Source organism: Balaenoptera musculus, chromosome 6 (assembly GCF_009873245.2).
Source record: "Balaenoptera musculus isolate JJ_BM4_2016_0621 chromosome 6, mBalMus1.pri.v3, whole genome shotgun sequence".
In the NCBI taxonomy this organism is placed as follows: domain Eukaryota; kingdom Metazoa; phylum Chordata; class Mammalia; order Artiodactyla; family Balaenopteridae; genus Balaenoptera; species Balaenoptera musculus.
Window position 1 is genome coordinate 56,928,619 of NC_045790.1, and position 25,944 is coordinate 56,954,562.

The 25,944-nt window shown below is 37.2% G+C and overlaps 1 protein-coding gene across 1 annotated transcript in view; it reads left to right on the forward strand.

Moving 5' to 3' along the window:
• The window catches only part of PTPRD (protein tyrosine phosphatase receptor type D), a 2,174,486-nt gene that overhangs the window by 1,157,125 nt on the left and 991,417 nt on the right, over window positions 1-25,944 (forward strand). Inside the window, exon 8 of the mRNA XM_036854271.1 lies at window positions 18,825-18,858. The gene's annotated coding sequence lies outside the window, so the exon portion shown is untranslated. The remainder of the gene's footprint in view (window positions 1-18,824; window positions 18,859-25,944) is intronic.

Consider the following 25,944-nt stretch of genomic DNA (forward strand, 5'->3'; position numbering starts at 1 on the left):
CTGAACGATGATTGGTCCTTTCTTGGCAGTGGCAATTTTCAGAGAGTAATTTTAATACGTTTTAAAAATATCTGCCTTCTTAGGTGTGTGAACATTCTCCTTAAAATCCTGTTTTCGTTATTCAGTCTTCTCAATATATTTTACTCCTCTAAATAGAGTGCAAAAGTAAATTTTACATTAGCACTCCATATTCCAAACCAAAGTTATCCAAAGAATGCATTTTTAATGTACATGGAAAGAATAGCAAAATTAGATAGCAAATTTGCTACTTTTTTTAGGACAGGTTAAACATGTAGAAAATATGCAAAGCTGTGGTGTCAGCAATGTGTTAGCAAATTAAGAATTATCTCAAGAAAGAGAAAAGCCAAAGAACAAACATCAATACAATTTCCAAAAGTTACATTAAAAATGATTTCAGTATTGGAAGAAAAAAAAAATTAGATGAAGACAATGATGAAAATAGTTAAAAATGCCTTTTGTTTAGCAACTGTCTCCCCAGAGTTACAGGATAAAATTTCAATTTTGCACCAACCATGTTAAAGTATTTCAGAGAGTATGTTAATTTACAGCTTTATTTAGCCTTAGCAAATAATAGTTTAACATTGCATAAACCCAAACTGCAACTTTGCTAAAGCATAGATCCTGAATTTACAATTTTATTAATTGAAACTGAAGCATATTTACCCAGGCTAATGTTATAAAACATGCCCTGGAGCAAGACACTGCCTGTGAAATTTGTTTCAAGTCTTGTCTAAGTAGTTTCTTTAGGATTAAAGGACTTCTAATGATTTTCATTATTTCTTCTACTGGTGTTGGGTGTACATTGTTGCTTTGCCTGAAGCTTCTCTGATGATTGGTAGCACTCAAGAAATCTGAGAGTCCAACACCTAAATCATTCTTCTTGAAGAAGTCATTGCAATTCCCCATGTTGCTCAGTTATAATTTAGGAAAAAAATAGGATCAAATAAATTGAATAGAATAATATTAAATCGCAACTACATTGTGAATTTGTTGTATCTCCTTTTCCTGAAATGTGTAGTTCAAGGAAAAAGAATATCATAGTGCCATTTTTTTTTTCCTACAGAACTAAGCTGTGGGTTTTAGGTTTTTGAAAGGAACTGGGAAGATATGAAGGGGAGTGATTGTAAGAAATGCTTGGTACTTGAATGATAAAGAGTTGGTTGAAATTGACAAATCATTAGAGTGCCACTGGTATGTTTTTGTGAATACAGAAATGTAGAGGAAGAAACATAGTTTTATGGACTCTAAACCATAAGGCAGATGAGACAGGAGTCAGTTTTGTTCATTAGGATGCCTAGCACAGAATGTGGCATTAAGCAGAGACTTGGTAAAGACTCAATTAAATCCTCCTCTCTAGCTAAGCCCTACAGAACTTGACTGTAATCTGTCTTCAATTCTCAATCTTAATGTTGGGGTTCCCTAGGCTCTGGCCTAAGCCTTCTACTCTTTGCTCTGACACACTCTCTAATTTCCATACCTTAGATGCCATCTGTATGATTCCCAACGTGCATTTCTAGCCATAACCTCCCCACTGAACTACAGACTTCCACATCCAACTTCCTGCTTGACATTTATACTCACATAACTAAGAAAAACCTCAGCCTACTGTGTCTAAAATAGAAGCATCACAGCTGATACACACATCCCTGAACCTGTATTCTCCACCAGTCTTGCCTTTCTCAATAAATAGCATAAACACTCAGTTACTAAAATCCCAAACCAGCAATCATCCATCATCTCTTTCTTTTACTCACTTTCCAAATCCAATCCATGAGCAAATCTTGTTGACTCTACCTCCAAAATAGATCCCAGATCTATCCAGTTTTCTCCATCCCTGCATATACTTTAGTCTAAATCACCAGAAGCTCTTGCCTGGCAAGTTTCAAAACTGATCTCTCAGTTTTTACTTATGCCTCTGCTTTCCATGTCTTCAGAGTAGCCCTAAGCATGTGTAAAACAAAATCAGGTAATGTCACTCTACTTGTTTAAACCCCTCCAGTGACTTCCCATTGCCCTGAAAATATAATCCAAACCTCTTAGCAATGACCTACCACGCAGTCCATGATCTGGCTCCCACCCACATCTCTAATTTTAGCTTTCACCACTTTTTTTTACTCTTGAGACTGCAGTTACATTGACTTTCTTCCTGTTTCTTGAATATAAGTTCACACAAGGCTTATAAGTTCATTATTCCTTTATATAAATAGTGTATCCTCTTATCTGCTGTCTTGCTCTGTCTTAGTCAGACCGGACCATCTAATCTAAAGTGTTTTTCCTCTGGGGCTTCCCGGGTGGTGCAGTGGTTGGGAATCCGGCTGACAATTCAGGGGACACGGGTTCGAGCCCTGGCCTGGGAAGATCCCACATGCCGCGGAGCAGCTAAGCCCGTGTGCCACAACTACTGAGTCTGAGCTCTAGAGCCCGAGCACCACAACTACTGAAGCCTGTGTGCCTAGAGCCCGTGCTTCGCAACAAGAAAAGCCGCCGCAATGAGAAGCCCGTGCACTGCAACGAAGAGTAGCCCCCGCTCACCGCAACTAGAGAAAGCCCGCGCGCAGCAACGAAGATCCAACAGCCAAAATTTAAATAAATAAATAAAGTATTTCTCCTCTGAACCATATCACTTGTTTTATGTTCTTCATTTTGCTCATTGTCTTAAATTACTTCACTCTTTTATTTGTCATCCGGCTTCTAGTCTTTCTCCCCCTTGCCTCTCTATGCTGCAAAATGTAAGGAGGGAACATGTCCATGTGGTTACCACCATATCCCTAGTGCCTAGAACAGTGCACAACATACAGTAGATGCTAAAAATATTTTTAATAAGTGTTCAAAATATTTCTTTAGTGAATGAGTAAAGAAAAACTTAACGAATAAATTGTTCCTTACTCATTGGAACCCACTGTTTTGACATTGGCTTGATACTACACAATTGTGGACTTACTGGATTTATCACATGGTTGAAGTATTTTTTATAATGTAAAGTATTTAAATAAGGGAACAGGGAGCCACAGGACAGTCTTTTTTTAATTTTTTTTTATTTTTTTAAACATCTTTATTGAAGTATAATTGCCTTACAATGGTGTGTTAGCTTCTGCTTTATAACAAAGTGAATCAGTTATACACATACAATATGTTCCCATATCTCTTCCCTCTTGCATCTCCCTCCCTCCCACCCTCCCCATCCCACCCCTCTAGGTGGTCACAAAGCACCGAGCTGATCTCCCTGTGCTATGTGGCTGCTTCCCACTAGCTATCTATTTTACATTTGGTAGTGTATATATGTCCATGACATTCTCTTACCCTGTCACATCTCACCCCTCCCCCTCCCCATATCCTCACGTCCATTCTCTAGTAGGTCTGTGTCTTTATTCCCGTCTTGCCACTAGGTTCTTCATGGCCTTTTTTTTTTTTTTTTCCTTAGATTCCGTATATATGTGTTAGCATACTGTATTTGTTTTTCTCTTTCTGACTTACTTCACTCTGTATGACAGACTCTAACTCCATCCACCTCATTACAAATACCTCCATTTCATTTCTTTTTATGGCTGAGTAATATTCCATTGTATATATGTGCCACATCTTCTTTATCCATTCATCTGTCGATGGACATTTAGGTTGCTTCCATGTCCTGGCTATTGTAAATAGAGCTGCAATGAACATTTTGGTACATGACTCTTTTTGAACTATGGTTTTCTCAGGGTATGTGCCCAGTAGTGGGATTGCTGGGTCGTATGGTAGTTCTATTTGTAGTTTTTTAAGGAACCTCCATACTGTTCTCCATAGTGGTTGTATCAGTTTTCATTCCCACCAACAGTGCAAGAGTGTTCCCTTTCCTCCACACCCTCTCCAGCATTTATTGTTTCTAGATTTTTTGATGATGGCCATTCTGATCGGTGTGAGATGATATCTCATTGTAGTTTTGATTTGCATTTCTCTAATGATTAATGATGTTGAGCATTCTTTCATGTGTCTGTTGGCAATCTGTATATCTTCTTTGGAGAAATGTCTATTTAGGTCTTCTGCCCATTTTTGGATTGGGTTGTTCGTTTTTTTTGTTATTGAGCTGCATGAGCTGCTTATAAATCTTGGAGATTAATCCTTTGTCAGTTGCTTCATTTGCAAATATTTTCTCGCATTCTGAGGGTTGTCTTTTGGTCTTGTTTATGGTTTCCTTTGCTGTGCAAAAGCTTTTAAGTTTCATTAGGTCCCATTTGTTTATTTGTGTTCTTATTTCCATTTCTCTGGGAGCTGGGTCAAAAAGAATCTTGCTGTGATGTATGTCATAGAGTGTTCTGCCTATGTTTTCCTCTAAGAGTTTGATAGTGTCTGCCCTTACACTTAGGTCTTTAATCCATTTTGAGTTTATTTTTGTGCATGGTGTCAGGGAGTGTTCTAATTTCATACTTTTACATGTAGCTGTCCAATTTTCCCAGCACCACTTATTGAAGAGGCTGTCTTTTCTCCACTGTATATGCTTGCCTCCTTTATCAAAAATAAGGTGACCATATGTGTGTGGGTTTATCTCTGGGCTTTCTATCCTGTTCCATTGATCTATATTTCTGTTTTTATGCCTGTACCAAACTATCTTGATTACTGAAGCTTTGTAATATAGTCTGAAGTCAGGGAGCCTGATTCCCCCAGCTCCATTTTTCGTTCTCAAGATTGCTTTGGCTATTGGGGGTCTTTTGTGTTTCCATACAAATTGTGAAATTTTTTGTTCTATTTCTGTGAAAAATGCCAGTGGTAGTTTGATAGGGATTGCATTGAATCTGTAGATTGCTTTGGGTAGTAGAGTCATTTTCACAATGTTGATTCTTCCAATCCAGGAACATGGTATATCTCTCCATCTATTTGTATCATCTTTAATTTCTTTCATCAGTGTCTTATAATTTTCTGCATACAAGTCTTTTGTCTCCTTAGGTAGGTTTATTCCTAGATATTTTATTCTTTTTGTTGCAATGGTAAACGGGAGTGTTTTCTTAATTTCACTTTCAGATTTTTCGTCATTAGTGTATAGAAATGCAAGAGATTTCTGTGCATTAATTTTGTATCCTGCTACTTTACCAAATTCATTGATTAGCTCTAGGAGTTTTCTGGTAGCATCTTTAGGATTCTCTATGTATAGTATCATGTCATCTGCAAATAGTGACAGCTTTACTTCTTCTTTTCCGATTTGGATTCCTTTTATTTCTTTGTCTTCTCTGATTGCTGTGGCTAACACTTCCAAAACTATGTTGAATAATAGTGGTGAGAGTGGGCAACCTTGTCTTGTTCCTGATCTTAGTGGAAATGGTTTCAGTTTTTCACCATTGAGGACAATGTTGGCTGTGGGTTTGTCATATATGGCCTTTATTATGTTGAGGAAAGTTCCCTCTATGCCTACTTTCTGCAGGGCTTTTATCATAAATGGGTGTTGAATTTTGTCGAAAGCTTTCTCTGCATCTATTGAGATGATCATATGGTTTTTATTCTTCAATTTGTTAATATGGTGTATCACATTGATTGATTTGCATATATTGAAGAATCCTTGCATTCCTGGGATAAACCCCACTTCATCATGGTGTATGATCCTTTTAATGTGCTGTTGGATTCTGTTTGCTAGTATTTTGTTGAGGATTTTTGCATCTATGTTCATCAGTGATATTGGCCTGTAGTTTTCTTTCTTTGTGACATCTTTGTCTGGTTTTGGTATCAGGGTGATGGTGGCCTCGTAGAATGAGTTTGGGAGTGTTCCTCCCTCTGCAATATTTTGGAAGAGCTTGCGAAGGATAGGTGTTAGCTCTTCTCTAAATGTTTGATAGAATTCACCTGTGAAGCCATCTGGTCCTGGGCTTTTGTTTGTTGGAAGGTTTTTAATCACAGTTTCAATTTCAGTGCTTGTGATTGGTCTGTTCATATTTTCTATTTCTTCCTGGTTCAGTCTCGGCAGTTTGTGCATTTCTAAGAATCTGTCCATTTCTTCCAGGTTGTCCATTTTATTGGCATAGAGTTGCTTGTAGTAATCTCTCATGATCTTTTGTATTTCTGCAGTGTCAGTGGTTACTTCTCCTTTTTCATTTCTAATTCTATTGATCTGAGTCTTCTCCCTTTTTCTCTTGATGAGTCTGGCTAATGGTTTATCAATTTTGTTTATCTTCTCAAAGAACCAGCTTTTAGTTTCATTGATTTTTGCTATTGTTTCCTTCATTTCTTTTTCATTTATTTCTGACCTGATCTTTATAATTTCTTTCCTTCTGCTGGCTTTGGGGTTTTTTTGTTCTTCTTTCTCTAATTGCTTTAGCTGTAAGGTTAGGTTGTTTATTCAAGATGTTTCCTGTTTCTTGAGGTAGGCTTGTATTGCTATAAACTTCCCTCTTAGCACTGCTTTTGCTGCATCCCATAGGTTTTGGGTCATCGTGTCTCCATTGTCATTTGTTTCTAGGTATTTTTTGATTTCCCCTTTGATTTCTTCAGTGATCACTTCGTTATTAAGTAGTGTATTGTGTAGCCTCCATGTGTTTGTATTTTTTACAGATCTTTTCCTGTAATTGATATCTAGTCTCATAGCGTTGTGGTCGGAAAAGATACTTGATACGATTTCAATTTTCTTAAATTTACCAAGGCTTGATTTGTGACCCAAGATATGATCTATCCTGGAGAATGTTCCATGAGCACTTGAGAAAAATGTGTATTCTGTTGTTTTTGGGTGGAATGTCCTATAAATATCAATTAAGTCCATCTTGTTTAATGTATCATTTAAAGCTTGTGTTTCCTTATTTATTTTCATTTTGGATGATCTGTCCATTGGTGAAAGTGGGGTGTTAAAGTCCCCTACTATGATTGTGTTGCTGTCGATTTCCCCTTTTATGGCTGTTAGTATTTGCCTTATGTATTGAGGTGCTCCTATGTTGGGTGCATAAATATTTACAATTGTTATACCTTCCTCTTGGATCGATCCCTTGATCATTATATAGTGTCCTTCTTTGTCTCTTGTAATAGTCTTTATTTTAAAGTCTATTTTGTCTGATATGAGAATTGCTACTCCAGCTTTCTTTTGATTTCCATTTGCATGGAATATCTTTTTCCATCCCCTCACTTTCAGTCTGTATGTGTCTCTAGGTCTGAAGTGGGTCTCTTGTAGACAGCATATATATGGGTTTGTTTTTGTATCCGTTCAGCCAGCCTGTGTCTTTTGGTGGGAGCATTTAATCCATTTACATTCAAGGTAATTATCGATATGTATGTTCCTATTCCCATTTTCTTAAATGTTTTGGGTTTGTTATTGTAGGTGTTTTCCTTCTCTTGTGTTTCTTGCCTAGAGAAGTTCCTTTAGCATTTGTTGTAAAGCTGGTTTGGTGGTGCTGAACTCTCTCAGCTTTTGCTTGTCTGTAAAGGTTTTAATTTCTCCATCACATCTGAATGAGATCCTTGCTGGGTAGAGTAATCTTGGTTGTAGGTTTTTCTCCTTCATGACTTTAAGTATATCCTGCCACTCCCTTCTGGCTTGCAGAGTTTCTGCTGAAAGATCAGATGTTAACCTTATGGGGATTCCCTTGTGTGTTATTTGTTGTTTTTCCCTTGCTGCCTTTAATATGTTTTCCTTATATTTAATTTTTGACAGTTTGATTAATATGTGTCTTGGTGTGTTTCTCCTTGGGTTTATCCTGTATGGGACTCTCTGTGCTTCCAGGACTTGATTAACTATTTCCTTTCCCATATTAGGGAAGTTTTCAACTATAATCTCTTCAAATATTTTCTCAGTCCCTTTCTTTTTCTCTTCTTCTTCTGGGACCCCTATAATTCGAATGTTGGTGCGTTTAATGTTGTCCCAGAGGTCTCTGAGACTGTCCTCAGTTCTTTTCATTCTTTTTTCTTTATCCTGCTCTGTAGTAGTTATTTCCACCATTTTATCTTCCAGGTCACTTATCCTTTCTTCTGCCTCAGTTATTCTGCTATTGATCCCATCTAGAGTATTTTTAATTTCATTTATTGTGTCTTTCATCGTTGCTTGGTTCCTCTTTAGTTCTTCTACATCCTTGTTAAATGTTTCTTGCATTTTGTCTATTCTATTTCCAAGATTTTGGATCATCCTTACTATCATTATTCTGAATTCTTTTTCAGGTAGACTACCTATTTCCTCTTCATTTGTTAAGTCTGGTGTGTTTTGACCCTGCTCCTTCATCTGCTGTGTGTTTTTCTGTCGTCTCATTTTGCTTATCTTACTGTGTTTGGGGTCTCCTTTTCACAGGTTGCAGGTTCGTAGTTCCCGTTGTTTTTGGTATCTGTCCCCAGTGGCTAAGGTTGGTTCAGTGGGTTGTGTAGTCTTCCTGGTGGAGGGAACTAGTGCCTGAGTTCTGGTGGATGAGGCTGGATCTTGTCTTTCTGGTGGGCACGTCCACATCTGGTGGTGTATTTTAGCGTGTCTGTGGCCTTATTATGATTTTAGGCAGCCTCTCTGCTAATGGATGGGGCTGTGTTGCTGTCTTGCTAGTTGTTTGACATAGGGTGTCCAGCACTGTAGCTTGCTGGTCGTTGAGTGAAGCTGGGTCTTGATGTTGAGATGGAGATCTCTGAGAGATTTTTGCCATTTGGTATTACGTGGGGCTGGGAGGTCTCTTGCGGACCAGTGTTCTGAAGTTGGCTCTCCCACCTCAGAGGCACGGCCCTGATGCCTGGCTGGAGCACCAAGAGCCTTTCGTCCACACGGCTCAGAGTAAAAGGGAGAAAAAATAGAAAGAAAGAAAGAGGCTATAATATAGTGAAGTAAAATAAAGCTATTATAAAGCAAAGCTATACAGACAAAATCTCACCCAGAAGCATATACATATACACTCACAAAAAAAAGGAAAAGGGGAAAAATTAATATATCCTGCTCCCAAAGTCCACCTCCTGAATTTGGGATGATTCGTTGTCTATTCAGGTATTCAACAGATGCAGGCACATCAAGTTGTTTGTGGAGTTTTAATCCGCTGTTTCTGAGGCTGCTGGGAGAGATTTCCCCTTCTCTTCCCTGTTCACACAGCTCCTGGGGTTCAGCTTTGGATTTGGACCCGCCTCTGCATGTAGGTCGCCTGAGGGCGTCTATTCCCCACCCAGACAGGACGGGGTTAAAGGAGCAGCTGCTTCGGGGGCTCTGGCTCACTCAGGCCGCAGGGAGGGAGCGGTACGGAGGAGGCGGGGCGAACCTGCAGCCTCTGCCGCCGGCGTGACGTTGCAGCAGCCTGAGGCGCGCAGTGCGTTCTCCCGGGGAAGTTGTCCCCGGATCACGGGACCCTGGCAGTGGCGGGCTGCACCGGCTACCGGGAGGGGCGGTGTGGAGAGTGACCTGTGCTCACACACAGGCTTTTTGGAGGCGGCAGCAGCAGCCCCAGCGTCTCACGCCCGTCTCTGGGGTCCGTGCTGATCGCCGCGGCTCGCGCCCGTCTCTGGAGTTCGTTTAGGCGGCGCTCTGAATCCCCTCTCCTTGCGGGCCGTGAAACAAAGAGGCAAGAAAAAGTCTCTTGCCTCTTCGGCAGCTGCAGACTTTTTCCTGGTCTCCCTCCCAGCCAGCTGTGGTGCGCTAACCCCTTCAGGCTGTGTTCACGCCGCAAGCCCCAGTCCTCTCCCTGCGATCCGACCGAAGCCGAGCCTCAGCTCCCAGCCCCGCCCTCCCCGGCGGGTGAGCAGACAAGCCTCTCGGGCTGGTGAGTGCTGGTCGGCACCGCTCCTCCGTGCGGGAACCTCTCCGCTTTGCCCTCCGCACCCCTGTGGCTGCGCTCTCCTCCGTGGCTCCGAAGCTTCCCCCCTCTGCCACACGCAGTCTCTGCCTGCGAAAGGGCTTCCTAGTGCGTGGAAACCTTTCCTCCTTCACGGCTCCCTCCCACTGGTGCAGGTGCCGTCCCTATTCTTTTGTCTCTGTTATTTCTTTTTTCTTTTGCCCTACCCAAGTACGGGGGGAGTTTCTTGCCTTTTTGGAGGTCGGATGTTTTCTGCCAGCGTTCAGTGGGTGTTCTGTAGGAGCAGTTCCACGTGTAGATGTATTTCTGCTGTATCTGTGGGAAGGAAGGTGATCTCCGCGTCTTACTCTTCCGCCATCTTCTCTCCTCCTCCCAGTCTTTTTTTTTTTAATAGGTCTTTATTGGAGTATAATTTCTTCACATTACAGTGTTAGTTTCTGTTGCGTAACAAAGCGAATCAACCATATGCATACACCTCTGGCCCCATATCCCCTCCCTCTTGAGCCTCCCTCCCATCCTCCCTATCCCACGCCTCTAGGTCCATCACGAAGCACGGAGCCAAGCCGATCTCCCTGTGCTATGCTGCTGCTTCCCACCAGCCGGCTATTTTACATTCGGTAGTATATGTATGTTGATGCTACTCTCACTTCGCCCCAGCTTCACCCTCCCACCCCATGTCCTCAAGTCCATTTTCGATGTCTGTCTCTTTATTCCTGCCCTGCAACTAGGTTCATCAGTACCTTTTTTTTTTTTTTTTTTTGATCCCATATATATGTGTTAGCATACGGTATTTGTTTTTCTCTTTCTGACTTACTTCACTCTGTATGATACTCTCTAGGTCCATCCACCTCACTACAAATAACTCAATTTCGTATCTTTTTATGGATGAGTAATATTCCACTGTATATATGTGCCACATCTTCTTTATCCATTCATCTGTCGATGGACATTTAGGTTGCTTCCATGTCCTGGCTATTGTAAATAGTGCTGCAATGAACATTGTGGTACATGTCTCTTTTTGAATTATGGTTTTCTTAGGGTATATGCCCAGTAGTGGGATTGCTGGGTCATATGGTAGTTCTATTTTTAGTTTTTTAAGGAACCTCCATACTGTTCTCCATAGTGGTTGTATCAGTTTTCATTCCCACCAACAGTGCAAGAGGGTTCCCTTTTCCCCACACCCTTTCCAGCATTTATTGTTTCTAGATTTTTTGATAATGGCCATTCTGACCGGCATGAGGTGATACCTCTCTGTAGTTTTGATTTGCATTTCTCTAATAGTTAGTGATGTTGAGCATCTTTTCATGTGCCTCTTGGCCAGATGTATGTCTTCCTTGGTGAAATGTCTATTTAGGTCTTCTGCCCATTTTTTAACTGGATTGTTTATTTTTTTTGATATTGAGCTCCATGAGCTGTTTGTATATTTTGGAGATTAAACCTTTGTCTGTTGTTTCATTTGCAAATATTTTCTCCCATTCTGAGGGTTGTCTTTTTGTCTTGTTTATGGTTTCCTTTGCTGTGCAAAAGCTTTTAAGTTTAATTAAGTCCCATTTGTTTATTTTTGTTTTTATTTCCATTTCTCTAGGAGGTGGGTCAAAAAGAATTTCTGTGCTGTGGTTTATGTCAAAGAATGTTTTTCCTATGTTTTCCTCTAAGAGTTTTATAGTGTCTGGTCTTACATTTAAGTCTTTAATCCATTTTGAGTTTATTTTTGTGTATGGTGTTAGGGAGTGTTCTAATTTCACTCTTTTACATGTAGCTGTCCAGTTTTCCCAGCACCACTTATTGAAGAAGCTGTCTTTTCTCCATTGTATGTTCTTGCCTCCTTTGTCATAAAGTACGTGCCCATATGTGTGTGGGTTTATCTCTGGGCATTCTATCTTGTACCATTGATCTATATTTCTGTTTTTGTGCCAGTATCATACTTTCTTGATTGCTGTAGCTTTGTGGTATAGTTTGAAGTCGGGGAACCTGATTCCTCCAGCTGTTTTTCGTTCTCAAGATTGCTTTGGCTATTTGGGGTCTTTTGTGTTTCCATTCAAATTGTAAAATTTTTTGTTCTAATTTTGTGAAGAATGCCAGTGGTAGTTTGATAGGGATTGCATTGAATCTGTAGATTGCTTTGGGTAGTATAGTCATTTTCACAATATTGATGCTTCCAATCCAAGAACATGGTATATCTCTCCATCTGTTTATGTCATCTTTGTTTCTTTCATCAGTGTTTTAGTTTTCTGAGTACAAGTCTTTTGCCTCCTTAGGCAGGTTTATTCCTAGGTATTTTATTCTTTTGTTGCTATGGTAAATGGGAGTGTTTCCTTAATTTCTCTTTCTGATTTTTCATTGTTGGTGTATAGGAATGCCAGAGATTTCTGTGCATTAATTTTGTATCCTGCAACCTTACCAAATTCATTGATTAGTTCTAGTAGTTTTCTGGTGGCATCTTTAGGATTCTCTATGTATATTATCATGTCATCTACAAACAGTGACAGTTTTACTTCTTCTTTTCCAATTTGTATTCCTTTTATTTCTTTTTCTTCTCTGATTGCTGTGGCTAGGACTTCCAAAACTATGTTGAATAAGAGTGGCGAGAAGGACGGTTTTTTTATGGAAATGCCTGGAGGTGTGTATAGTGAAAAGGCAGGGGCCTCAAAAGCTGAAAGAAAGGGCAAAAAGAGGGGACAAAAGAGTAAAAATCTATAGTCCTTTATATTCTAAGGACATGACACATACCAGAGGCTAGCTAAAAATCTAGAGAAACCAACAATCCTAGTTTACTGGGACTATTGTAAAGGGTGGATTCCTTGGATCTGGGACTTGGACTTGAGACTTTCAGTTTTAAAATCAGGACAAGTTGGTCACCCTAGATGAAACTAAGAGCTTTTTCCCTTGCTACTTATATTTTTGATAATCGTCCCTTTTCTTTCTTTCCTATCTACTTCTAGAAGTAAAAGCCCTTAAAAATTATAAAATAGCTTTGTTTGTTTGGAAAACATTGGACAGAGGAGAACCTTTGAGACTGATCTGTTCTTTGGTAGAATTGGGAGAAGAGTAAGTAGATACTACTGGTGGTGACAAGAGGTGATGAGGAAGGGTAATACAATCCTGGGAAGAAGGAAAGGAGGGTAAGAGAATTTCTGTGTTCAACTAGCATTTAAGTTCATTTGCATTTCAAGGACACAACCTTGAGATAGTACTGTGCTGTTGAGACCCTCTGGACTGTACATGTGACTGAATCCTGGGAAGGCCTCTATATAAACTTAAGATTCTGTAGGGTTGGTGTGGAGATCTACTCATCTTGTGGCCGCCCAAGACAAGCCTTGTGTATTAAAACTGCTACCTGCCACTCAGAAGTGGCCTGCCTCTTTCTTGGTCTGTCCCTGCCCTCTGTGTATGGGGACCAATGTCAAATTTCACCTGGGGAACTCCAAAGGTTGTAAACCAACACATTTATTATGGTTACTGATATATTTGTATTTATTTATATCATTTTGTTTTGAGCTTTTAATTTACTCAGTTAATTCTATACATAATATTTCTCTTTTTTGGTAGTTTTTGTTTTTTATTCTTAATAAATTTGGATCTTATACCTTCTAGCTTTAAGTTCTTTTTTAGCTTTAAGTTTTAGTGCTTGTACCTCATTTAAAGTATAAAGCTAATAAATGTCTTCAACCTTCTCCCCAATAATATAAGAACTTCAGAATACTGTAATTATAAAACCTCCCGCCAGCATTTTGCAAGTTATAGATGTCCAGTACTTCCAGTCATTTTGGTTTAATTTACCCCAAAATTGATTATTAACATTACTATGTTATCATATTTTTACCCAGTTATTTTTTTATAGATTTACCTCTATGTATCAGTTTCATTACTGACCATTCTTCCTTACATCTCTCTTTGTTATGAATTCAGTTTACTTCTTCCTTTATTATATCCCTTGGATTACCCTCAGTAAAAGTACATGGTAGAAGCTAATGGCTTTTTGTCTGAAAATATCTCCCTTAACTTTAATAAATTAGCATATATATATATAAAGGCATCTGTAATAAGTTTCTTTCTTTTAGTACTTTCGAGATGCAAACTTCTACTACTCCTGTTGAAAAATGTGGTGTAAACCAAATTTGCTCCTGTTTAATACCTATTTTATCTTCTTGCTGTCTTTAAGTTTGCATTTATATGTTTGCTCGTGAGGTAGATTTCATTGGATTTATCTTTTTTTAAGTATTTTTAAAAATTTTACTGAAGTATAGTTTATTTACAATGTGTTAATTTCTGCTGTACAGCAAAGTGATTCAGTTATACATAGATATATTCTTTTTCATATTCGTTTCCATTATGGTTTATCAAAGGATGCTGAATATAGTTCCCAGATTTATCTTGTTTGGCATTTATTTAACTTCCTGAAGAGAGGGAGAGAGGGAGGAGAGATTTACAACATACATATATATATATTATATATATATATATATATATATATATATATATATATATGATATCACAATTCTTGAACATTTTTCATATATTACTGCTTTAAGATTACGTCTCCCCATTCTTTTTCTGGTTCCTATTAGACAAATGTTGGACCATTTCAGCCAGTTTTTTATATCTCATGTGCTCTTTCTTGTGACCTTTTTCTTCTTTGGTTTTCTGGCAATATTATGGATAATTTCTTTAGTTCTATTATCTGATTGATTCTTTAGCTGTATTTAATATATGTTTATGTACTTAGTTTCAATAATTATGTTTTATTTCCAAATCTATAATTGGTACTCATTGAAAACTGTCTTTTTAAACAACGTCTTATTTCTTTCATATATTTTCTCTCCCATCTTTCATTTTTAATAATTTTAAACAATTATTTCAGAATCAGTGTTTAGTTATTCTATCATATGAATAATTTTGGTGTTTCTAATCTTGCTCTTTATTTCTTTTACTTACTCTCACTCAAGATTTGCTCATGTGTTTTATAATTATAGATTTGAGCTCTTGCTTAGCAGAGCTTTATATTTGTAATTCCTAACTGCTTTTTGTTGAGGCTTTGCCCTTCCAGAGAAATTTGGAAATTGACTGCATAAGGTACAAGCCTGGGAATAGCTTTTTGTTAAATTCTATTTGTGGAATTTCTCTGTCCTTGTCAATAGTAACATTTCAAACCCCACACCTGTGTGAGAAATTTTCATGAGAGACATTTTAATATCATGTCCTTGAAATCCCAAGGCTCTTGGCTAAGACTGGTAAATGTCCCAGAGAGCCAAAAGATCAGTGACTCCATACCAGTCATTTCTACTTCTTTCTTTAATTTTGGCCACTGAAGATCTCCTTAATATATTTTGCTCAGTTATATGATTCAAAGAATATTTGTTATATTTTATCCAGTTTTCTAAAGTTTTTTGTAGTGAGATTGTTGTTGGTTTACAATATCTGATGCATCTTTTTGACCAAAATGGAGCTACTTTAATTTGTATTTTTACCTAGCTCTGTAAGTAAAGATAAAGAATTCACAATTAATTTTAACCAAAATAAGAGTAATTTGTACTTCAGGAGAAAAAAGTAAAACCTAATGTTTAGCTTTTTTTTTTTTTTTTTAATAAAGAAGTCTATTCTGGGCTTTGGCTCAGGGGCTGTTTATGGAATATATGTAGTGAGGCTTAGTCATACCAATTCCCTTTCACTCTTGGTTCCTTTCCCTGTTACCATCATCTTCTGTCACTTCTGCTCAAGTCCTGCACTTGCTCATGAATGATATGAAAAATTAGGACTGGAGTTTTGGTATGAAGAAAAGGAAATGCTAAGAGAAAATCTAATGAAATTAGAAAGGAGAATTCCTCTGGCCACCTACGTATATATCTGTATCTATATATGTATATGTGTGTGTGTATATGTATGTCAGAGATAGATAGAGATACATATGATATGTACGTATTATATATACAGGCATGTGTTTCAGTGATGTTATTGGGACTCAGGAATTTCATTGCTAAAATAATTTTCTATGCCCGGAGTCAGTACCTATTTGCATTTGTTTTCATAATTATTTCTATAATTGGTTCTACAAGTGAATACAGAAATAGCTGGCTTATTCCTACCACCTGCTTATAGAGATATACAGAGAAGGCAGTAATACATATTTAATTTATTCTTCACTTCGTTTTCTAACAAATAATATGATCACAATACTAGAATTATATCCAATTTAGTATTCTGTTCCTGCATTCAAACACTGGGATTCTTTTATAGAAAATAGATGCCCTTTATGAGAATTAAATGGTCAGATATGGAGAGGTGGATGGTAATTATAAATGCTATTTGAATAAATTTGCATATGAAAAGTCTTCAGAAAACTTCTTTTAAGAAAAAAATATATATAGGTGCATGTGCTACCCATAAACCATTTTATTTGGGATGACTCCATTCTCACACTTGTGCCAGCAACTCCAGAGTCAAAACAAAAGTTCTAAAGTTTTTGATAGAATCTTCTTTCTTCTCCATCAATTGGTTATACACTTAGTAAGTTATCTGTTTTATGTGGAAGGATTTCCATATTTTATGGATGCCATTCTCAGGACCTGATCAAAATGCAGAAGAAAAAAAGGGAATGGAAAATATATTTGACAAAAAGGAAGGGAGGGAGGAAAGAAAGATAGAAAATATGGATAAACAAAAGTAGTGAATTAGTCAGATGAAAATATTAGAAATTACAAATAATTGAAAATATTTCTGGTACTATTCAATAGAATTAGAGATTTTGATTGGTCCTGTTCTTTGGCAATTCCACTCATGTGAAAGAAAATCTTTGTTGACATATCCCGGGAACAGATATCAATGAGACCATTCCCTGCTAAACATTTCCTTCTAATGGGATTTTCTTTGTTAAATTTTGGTTGTCTTTTGAATGAAACAGGAGACTACCATCAGATCATTATTCTCAGGAAACCATCCATCCCTGAAGTTCCTAGCCCAGCTATATTTGCATTACGTCTGGCACAGAAGAACAAGGCAACAATAAATTCCAGGGTGCTTACCACTGACATTTTTTTGTTTCCTTATCTACAAGTGCCAGCCCCAATCAACTAGTATGTAAAGTCCACACTCTATTTTTTAAGGAAATCAAAGTCATATAGGTTGCCAGATATTAATAATTATATCTAAATGCAATTGAATAAAAATTCATTTTTATTAGTATTTCTGAAGGTACTTCCATAATGATATCTTATTTACTCATGCTAAAACACTTTGGTAACTTTGACACTTGTAGGGGAAAGTGTCCACTAATGACCTGGTTGTAGACTCAGACTATCAACACATGTTCAATTACTGAGTATTATTTTCCTTTAGGAGCTTCCCTGAATCACAATTTTAAAATATATATATATATTTTTCTTAATTATGTGTTATACCGTTGTTCTTCCTATGAAAAGAACTGTAGAGGGTTGGAATAAAGAATGCATAATTCTGAAGATGAAATATCACATTCTAGGTTTAGGTACAAAGAATCTAATAAAGTTCTCCCTCTCACCAAATGAAGAAACATTGCTCTTATTTTAAATATCCACATTAAAATGTTTACATCTGTAATTTAAAATTTAATTATTCAATTCAATGGTACTTTTTCTGGATATTTAATATGTTGTATGAAAACAATAAGAAAGTCTTTAATAAAATAGATGGATAGCCAAGTTATAATCATCTAGGGAAAAGAGAAAAGAAACCCTGATATGAGCAATTGCACAGAACTGTTTTCCAACATTTTGAAGCCCAAAGTGATTGTGGGCCCAGAAGGAGAATGAAGGATGAGATATTGTAAATGTGTAATACACTTGCATGCTTCATATAGGCAGTCTGATCTGACATAATTAACTTGGCCAGAAGTAAAAAAATTACCAACAAGGCAATGTTATCATTTCATTCTGCATAAAGAGATCTTTTTTTCCCTAAGATTATGCTACTAATGTCAGTCTTGCTGCTGGGGTGACCATGTTCATGGTTGAAGGCAAATGTGTCACTGTTCTTCAAAACACTAATTTCAAACATATGCAGTGCTAATAGAGGTCTAGTAAGTATTATCACCTTTCCATACAAAATTCAAGCCAGCAAAAAGAAATGCTTTTTTTAAAAATTACAAAAAAAGAGAAAATGTATTCCCATATGGTATAAAAAGTATTAAAGAACTTGCCTAAAAAGTCATTTATCAAGAGAGGAAATTTTCTTCAATTCCTTAATTTGTTTTTTCATGAAACTAAAGTGTTTCATTCATAATAGATATTAATAGTCCTTTAAAATTAAAGCTTTATTAGCAGAAACAGGTACAATGCAACTATTCTTTTAAATGACAGAAGATGGTTATAAGGTACAAAATATGGTGGGAAAACCTAGAAAAAGAAGATTCATTCCTTCTTTGGACATCAAGACAAGCTTCACTGAAGAGACGTTATTTGAGGTGGACCTAAAGAATGGGTAGAAAGAATATTGAGGCAGAAGAAAAGGCAAATTAAAATATTGTTAAAGAAAAGAAAGTACATGTTTAATATAGGGTGTGAGGACACAGCTCAAGGGAAAATAGTGGGAGATCAACTTGAAAAGTAGAAGGAGGATGTATTGGAGAATTTGGGGAGAGAATCTTAGGGAGAATAGAAGAAGCTGACTAAAGCTGCTGAGCACTGTGGTAAATACTTTAGCTTTTTTCTGTATAGACAATAGAGATAATTTTTGAGCTCAGTGAACTAATTTATATGGCATTATCAGAGCTGTGTATTTGGATAAGTGTGTCATGATTGCATTCATGTCAGAACCAAGATTGTATTATACAGGAGACTGTATTTCTGCCTACCTTTTAAACTTGAACACCAGAAGAAAATGTTGTGAAATATACATATGCCAGTGTGTGTATACAAAAGATTTTGAAAAACAACCAGGTATCTAATTTGGACCTAATATAGTGGGGATGAAACACTTTCATCTGAAAAAACTAAATGATTTAGATCAGACAAGGTATTTTCATTGCTTATTTAATTTTGCTTCTGTATATAAATTCACAGTATGTGTTTTAAGACAATTTGAAAAGTTTGGTAGTTTTTATGATTGTCATATCCAAATATGTTTTTGTTGTTTCAGATGATGGTGCCTGTCAACTAACTGAACTACTGTGGTAAGTTGGTTTTTCTCTTCTCAAATCTGCATTGAGTGTTTTTCATTCTAAGATTCAATGGGATTTATGTCACCTTTAAAACCCATAAAAATGTGAGCACTTAAATGGATTGAAAGTCAGGCGTGCCCTAGAGTAGACTGAGCTTTTTTTCAAGGATGTAACCCTTACCTTTTTTCTTCTGATCTGAGCCAAAATTGGAAATCAGAGAGCCTCCTGTACACATATACCAGGAGCCTAGGAATGGCTACTGTTTTCCATTTCTCTTGTCCCATCTGCTTGCCCAGGGATGACCCTGAGAAAACATACAAATGTTCATGCTATCAGAGGCAGTAGAATGTCTTTTAAAGAAATAATTTTTGAGTAGTTTTAACTTATCGGGAAGTTTGGTAAGAAGAAGCAGATGTTTCTCTTTTCTCCCCTCATTTCATGGAGGTACTAATGATCATGGCCATGATGAACAGGCTGATTCTCATTTTTCCGGTTTCATACCTGATTAAATCATATTGGAAAGCAGAGTTGAAAGACAGTTGTCTTTGTTATGAATGTACTGTGGCTCCTTTTGGGGATTTCTATTGGGTAATATTACATGTGGGAGAATGAAACATGGTACTAAATGTTGTGAAAAATAATAATGATAATAAATTATAGGCTGCAATGGTGTGCCCTCAAGAAAGGAAATTTGAAAGAGGTTTTCTCTGGCAATACATTAGATTTTTAAAGATGTTTTGTTTCTTCTCTTTTTTTTTCAATTAAAACAAAGAATTTAGTTTTCAACCACATTATGTCAATGGAGATGTTTTCCCAGATGCTTCACTTATTCACACTCTCAATCAAAATCTCTCAATCAATTATAAAAATAGTATCTTGTTGTTAGTTACTGTTTAAGTATTTAGAAGGAATTTTTTATAGTGTTTATATCGATAGTGAAACACCCAACACTTACTGGCACAGATAATTATTTTTGTTTTTTGCTACTATTCTTAAAAGAAGTGAAAGTAGAAAAAGAATTTGTATCTTAACTTACATAATTGCCTTGGATTATCATGATTGGTCATTGAAAACTAAGATGAGTGGGTGTGGTTTGTATCAATCTAATTTATCTCTGAAGAAGTTGGTACCCTTTTATCTCTATCTTGGAGGAACAAACTGAACATATTTGTATGTTCTTACAATACTGGGAAACTGGTATTTTCATGGGCTCTCTGCATTTTCAGACTTAGAAGGAGAAGACTTTGCATCAGGACATTACCCATTTTACTTCTTTGAGAGTTTATTGGTTTATAGTAGACGGAGAAAAAGTTTCACTATTTCTTCTCTTATTCAACTGCAATGAAGAAAAAAATTAATGAAAGTGTGCCTTTGTATATCATCCTGCCTCTGCCCATAGAGTAGATTTTTGGTAAAATGACACATGGCCAGAGAGGCAGGTGATTGGGAGAGGGATAACAAGAAATTTGGAGATGCAAGAAAAGTTTATAAAGAGCTCGGATAAAAAAGAGGAACGGGCAAATGTATGGGATGCTGTATGGGGTTTGATTTAGGGAAGAACAAATGTTGGAGGAAAAAAAATTTGTGAGTCCAATGTATACTATACTAATGTTTCTCAAACTTCCATGTGCCTAGGAACCACCTGGGCTATCTTGTTAAAATGTAGATTCTAATCCAGTAGGACTACACTAAAGCTCAAGAATATGTATTTCTATAAGTTCTCAAGTAATGCTAAAGCTGCTGGTTCAAGAAACAGCAAGATATTATATAAATAATTCTCTTCTTCTACTCCCTATTCAAGGAATTTCAGTTGAGAGGTGACTTTTCAAGCATTTGATTTGGATTTGATTTTTAGTGCTCTTATTTCACTTTGTAAGGATCAATCTTAAGATTAGAGAAAAATGCCAGTTTTAGTTCAGCCACACACAAAGAGAGCTGGATCTTGCTAGCCCCCAAAGTCTAGCTTCCCTCTCATTAACTGTTTAATCCATGATAAACTGTGAAGGATTAAAGAAAGTCAATTTGTTTGAGTTAAATAATTTTCAAGTGCATGAGGTATAAGATTTTACAAAACAAGATGCATTTTTAAAACACTGCAGTCCATTCAGAGGACTGCATTCATATCATCACCCTGCAACAGTAAAATTATAAAAAGCAACAATGGTCATGGGGGTTGGAGTCCTAACCATAATATAAGTAAATATTACCAGCATTGCTGTGCTTGAAAGTACTTGACTTTTGCATTGAAAATGTAGTACAGTGTTCTATTGATATCATGAATGTTAGCTAGTCTAATAGTTAAGCTTATTCAGATTCCATGGAGATTATCAACAAGGCAGGACAGAAGTCAGACTAGGCAGGGTGGGTCAGTAGCCCTGAATAATAAGCCAAGAATTCCTTGTCCAGTGGTGTAAGGAAACCTAAAGGATGTTCTGGAACCTGGATTCTCCTAGGAGCCTGGAGAAGGCCATGGAAGGAGAAGTTCTAAAATCAATCTGAAGTTTTCTGCTCTCTTTCCTCGAAATGAGTGTGTCTCTACCCCAACTACATGTCAGAACCACCCGAGGATTTGAGAAAAAATAGTTACCACCTGGGCCCACCTCAAAACAATTAATGCAGAGTTTCTTGGGTGCAGCCTGGCATCCAAAGATTAATGGTCCAGCTTCCTGGTGATTCCATGGGGAACAGGAGTTGACAACCAATGCCCTACATTAAGACCTGAGATTTGTATTTTTAACACACTGTCAATGTTACTGCTGCATGGACCACACTTTGAGTAGCAAGGGCCTACCAACCCCCGTAAGTTTTTCCTCACATTTCAGGAGAGTCAGTATCACTGACTGAGGAGTAGTTACCTTCTCTTTAAGTATGAGGGGAGAGAAGGGAGAAGCGAAAGAACAGAAGAGATATCCAAATGGCATGTGGTGTGAACCCTGGGTAGAATATTCAACTCCTCCCCTGATTGGATTTGAAGGGCAATGGAAAAATCCCTGTACTCCAAAATATCTTACCTAATCAAATCCTAGGGTGCTTGAACTTGCACTATTAAAATTAATTTGATTTTAGTGCTTTCCTAACTTGACTGTGCAACCATTATCCTTTGGTACAATTGTTATAAATATAGAGAATTGAGGAAGACAGTGAATTGGGCAGGAATCGGAATTTTATTAATCATCCGATGGTTCTAATTGAGAACAGAGCTTGGAAGCCATTGTTTTAGACCACACACTGCATTCTTTCCTGGCTTTCTTTCAATACGTAAACATATTCCGCTTCTTTAAATTAATATTTTATATGTACTATTCCACATAACAGTAGAGCTCAACATAACAACAAAATAATAATGATCAATACTAGGTATTATATGATGCTTACTATTAGTCAGGTACTGATCTGAGAATTTCATATGCCCTAAAAAATCTTAGCTAATATGTACTATTGTTATCCACTTTACATCGAAGGAAAGTGGGGAACAAAAATGTTAAATTTCCCAACTTCACATAGCTGGTAAATGGTAGAACTGGGATTTTCTGATGTAAGATATTCTGGCTCCAGAACCCATGCTCTGCTAAACTACTTATCAACTGTCAATTGATTAATGTATTTAACAAGTGTTTCTAGAGCAGATTCTAAGCACAAGGTGGTAGGAACAGAGCAGTAAGCACTACAAAATGTATGTCTTTATGGAAATTCCTTTTTCATGGGAGGCTCTTGTTTTTAGAATAGCCAGAATTCTTTAAAAGACAGTATTCATGGCAAGAAGACATGGGTTCAAATGTGACTATTTCATTTACTTTCCGAGTGATCTTGCTAAATCTCTTTATCTCTTTAGTAAACTAATGAAATAATGTGAGGGGATATCTAAATGAGTTACTTTCATTGCTTTGCATCATCACTGACCATAAAGAAAGAAGTTTTGCCTGTATATGAGGCTTAAAAAATGTCTTAGTTGGGAAAGATTGATTTTCATTATGTCAGTAGACATAAAGAGCATCATGAAAGCATTAGATAGCAGGAAAGTGTTTGTGGCAATGTTAGCGGTGTTGGTATTGGCATCCGGTGTTGGTGGTGATGATTGGCATAGTGGTGGTGATGGTTGAGGTGATGAAATTGATCGTAAAAATTACTGTTCATTAAGCGCTTACAATGGCTAAGGCATTGCACTAAATTCTTTATTTTTATAACTTTATTTTTTCTATTTCACAGTCTTATGAGGTCATGTAATTATTGTTATAATGTAGAGCTGGAAAATGTGAGGATTAGAAAGCTTCAACAACTAGCCCAAGTTGCATAGCTAAACAAGTAATGGAACCTGAATTTGATCCAAGATATATCAATTGTCTATTTCTGTGTAACAAACCACCCTAAATCTCAGTGGCTTAAAATAACCATTTGGTATTCCTCATGATTCTGTAGGTTTACTGGGCAGTTATTCTGCTCCGCCTGAAGTTGGCTGGGGTCACTTATGTGGCTACATTCACGTAGGCACTTAACTGGAGGTCTCAGTTTTTCATGTGTCCCCTCTTTCTACATGATGAGTCATCCTTCAGAGGCTCTCCACATGACCTTCATCTCTAGTAGCATAGCTTATACTTTCACATAACATGCAGCTCAATTCCAAGGAGTGTTCCAAGGAACAAGCCCCACTGCAAGTGCCTCACTTTGCAGCATGCTTGCTAAAGTCTCATTGGTCAAAACAAATGTCCAAACCCAAAGTCAGTGTGGGAAGGAATAAAACCAGTGCACAAATACCTCGAGACATGGTTCAGTCTCCCATACCAGATATGGCTGACTCCAAGACCCACTGTGCTTTTAATTACTATAGCGTGTTTCCTCCCTGGAGATATTGAAAGTAAACATTGGAAAAAAACAGACCACATGGTATTGTTGAAGAGTCACCATGGGTAGACTTGACCTGGGATTCCAACAATAATGAGTAAATTTAATTATTCAAGAGGAAATTTATTATACAACACTCAATATTGAGCTGGATGGCAAGGTTCAAAGTATAAGAATTCAGAGCTTTTGAAAGTCTGATTACTAAATAGGATCATGACGTAGTTGGCAAAATTGTGAATATTTACAAACTGGATTTCTACTCTTGCCCTAATGTAGAATCTCATTGTCACAAGTACACATCTGCATTTGGGTAAACAATAGGAGGAACAGCGATAATATTGTGTCTACTTAGGTTACCAAATAGGATCTTAGTTGAATCCTCAAGGGTCATCCCAAAAGCATGCAGAAAACACCTGAGTCTGAAAGAGTCAGATGACAAAAGACACCTGCTGTTACCAATGACCCATCTATAATGCAGAGCAACCTCTTAACATGAGGTTGTGAATAACTTTGGATTTTGAACAGGCTTGTGTCCCAGTGGGCCTGTCAGGATGAATTAGTTAGAAAACAGACATCCTGCTTATCTAGAACCTTATTATCGTGGTCATCAATTTTCCCAACCTATTGTACCACACCTTCCTCACTTAGGGCCAAGGAGATTCTTGAATGTGCAGCAAGACCAGAATAATATAGAGTGTTTTGCCTCACTGCTTTCAAGCTGTTTTGTTGTTGTTGTTTAGGAGCTCCATAGAGAGCATCTGTCTTTAGGACTATAAATTTGGTTCTTTTTACCAGCTCTAAATTTTCTCTAATGCTTAAGAGTAGTTGGATCAACAGCCTACTCCCATCACTTAGAGACTAATAATGTGGAAAACTGAGTGAACTCAATATGATCACCACTCAAGGCTTCTCCCTGTGAACTAAAGTCTTCTTTAAATTTTGAAATAACTTCTAAATAAGAAGGCAAAAAGAAGCAAAAGCATGTGTGAGAAAACATGTTTTTTACTTTTTCTTGGCACAAAGTGCAAGTGTAGTAACATCCCTCTCTGTCATAAGTACAAGTAGGATCCATTCCCATGTTCTTCCAGGAGTTCTGTTTTACTAGTCAGTAAAAACTGAATCCATATTGCTATAAATGAAAGATAACTAACACCCTACTATATTAAATAGGGATTTCTAAGTTGCACCAACAAAATAATTGGGTGCATGTGCAAATGAGGATTCACGTGTACAGAATTCAAATTTTGTGTATGCAAAACAGATAATTGTGCAATCAAATAGGTGCCTTTGATTAAAATCATTGTATATGCAAATTCACCACTTGCTGAAGCAGTCATATTTTGGCACATGCATCCATAATTTGTGGTTTCTAATTTAAAGTAGTTTCATGGCAGAAATAGTCTTACCTATTGGATCTCATGTTTTACGTATTAGCCAAATACTGCTTTTTAAATTTTTTTTTAATTTTTTTCTTCCTTTTTAGTAATCATATTACTATCATTTTAAAGTGATATTTCTCCTTGTATCAATAACACTTTAACATTTCCGAAAATTAGATAGATTTAAAAATCAATTAGAACGTTTAATGTAGTCTCTTATTTAGCCTTACAGTAGCCCTTAACTTAATGGTGCATTTTACAGTAAAGAACATCTAATAATAAAGATATTTTGCTAAGCACCATCTTGCAATCCGTACTATCTTATCACAAATCTCATTTTGTTATCAGAAACAGTAGCAACACACACTGATATCCTCATATGTCAGGCACTTACCTTTCACAGCCAGCCTGGGAGGCAGATTTAGCGTATTGTAAGGATGAGGAAACTGAGACGTAAATCACTTGACTCTCTCAGGGTCACAAAGCAACTACATGGCAAAGCTAGGAAATTCAGAACCCAGTAAGAGTGTGGCTGCTGTCCTCCTTAGAAGCAGCACGAACTCTGCTTCAGTTGCTCCTTTAAGGCAGTTGTGACTGTCTGAGAAGTTGCAATGAGCCCTACTTGCACAGGAATTATCTCTTCTTTCTCTTCTCTCTTTCTTCTTTTCTTTTCTCCCACTTTCTTACTTCTCTTTCATCTCTCCTCTAAAGACTCTAGGACAGTAGAGAACCTGGAGAACTGGAGGACAGAATCTCCCATTGACTGGTGGCAGGCCAGTGTTTCAGGGAGCTCAGGAATTTGTTTCCCTGTGTCTCTTGATCAGCGTATTAAAAGCAAAAATCTAAACATGCTGTATTACAATTTTACATGGTCTTTGCT